The sequence below is a fragment of the Poecilia formosa genome, unplaced genomic scaffold (assembly GCF_000485575.1).
Source record: "Poecilia formosa unplaced genomic scaffold, Poecilia_formosa-5.1.2 Scaffold18, whole genome shotgun sequence".
NCBI classification, from domain to species: domain Eukaryota; kingdom Metazoa; phylum Chordata; class Actinopteri; order Cyprinodontiformes; family Poeciliidae; genus Poecilia; species Poecilia formosa.
In genome coordinates, this window is record NW_006799957.1 from 2,970,611 (window position 1) to 2,972,019 (window position 1,409).

Below are 1,409 nucleotides of genomic sequence, written 5' to 3' on the forward strand. Positions count from 1 at the left end.
TATATATATATATATATATAATTTTTTTTTTTTCTGGCATATTTTGAAGACCTGGCAAAGAAAACAAATTCCCAAAACATCTCTTCAACCCCAGGGGAGAGAGGAATGTCTCATTTTAAGACCTCAGGGATTGTGCCAAGGTCACTTAATCACCATTTACTTCCCCTAAGCGTGAGTGGAAGCAATCTACAAGGAGCAGACAGACAGATGGGCCATACTATGCACGTAGCCAATGACACTGGATGATGCATCAGGGTGTTAAATAGACTGTAGTGCTCTTCCTAGCAAAATGCCTCCTTAAAGTGGCTCTTTACCTTTTAAAGTGTGTGCTTATTAGACTTGCTCAGTAATTTCTGAATTTGCAAGATACTTCAAATTTTGTTCAAATAAGTGTCTTACACTGTAAGAGAATGAAAATGGATACACCCTGTTATCCAACAAGTCTTGAAACATTGAAAAGTTAATTTATTTCAGTAATTTAATTTAAAAAAGCAAAACTCATATATTAGGTAGATTTGACACAGGACAGGAATTTATTACATGTTTTAATAATTATGAGTAAGACTCAATGAAAGTCCTGAAAAAAAATTGAATATTAAATAAAACCAATAAAATTGACTTTAATTTTGAAATGATAACTTGTTGAGAAGTACCTCTATCTACTGTAGGGCTACATCTGAATGAATTATTACTTCATTGCAGAGGGGCATAGCTGTGACACAGCTGAGGTGTTTTTAGGGAGCCCACTCTGAATGTTCAGCAGTTTGGGAGCTCAAGAGGTTGTCTCTCACAACCTCTTGAGATGATTTCCAAATGAAATGCAACATTTACTTTCAACTGAAAAGACTACTTTTGACCACAGAGCAATTTGCCACTCTTTTTTTCCTCTTCCTTTTATGTCCAAGTCAGACACTTCCAAAATTGTTTAGGAGTGGCATAAGACAAGGATTTATGACAGTGGTGGCCCTTGTTCTGGGTATGTGTAGTGGCTGCTGAAGCACAGACTCCGTCGCTCCTACCTTGTCAGTCTGTCCCAACCTCTTGATCATGCCTTGTTTTGTAATCCTCTCCAGGCTGTTGCTACCCCTGTTGCTCATTCACCTTTTACTGCTTGGACACAGCAGGTTGTGAACAGCCTGTTTCTTTAGCAGTAATGTTTTTGTGGCGTACTCTCCATATGGAGGATATCAACGACTATAAGCTGGACAACTATCAACAGTCAGCATTATTTCTCATAATTGTGTGTGATAACATGGCAGACAGCTATTTTATATTAAATCTGTTTTTACCCGTCTTACGAGATACTGCCCATAAAACTGAAGATATGTTTTGTATATTTTTGCTTTAAGTAAGCCACCATCATCCAAATTCTCAAATATTAGCACCTGACATTCGTAATTGTGAATCCA

General features: G+C 37.3%; 1 protein-coding gene across 1 annotated transcript in view; it reads right to left on the minus strand.

Moving 5' to 3' along the window:
* igsf21a (immunoglobin superfamily, member 21a) overlaps window positions 1-1,409 on the minus strand; it is a 118,508-nt gene that overhangs the window by 7,025 nt on the left and 110,074 nt on the right. The window lies entirely within an intron of this gene.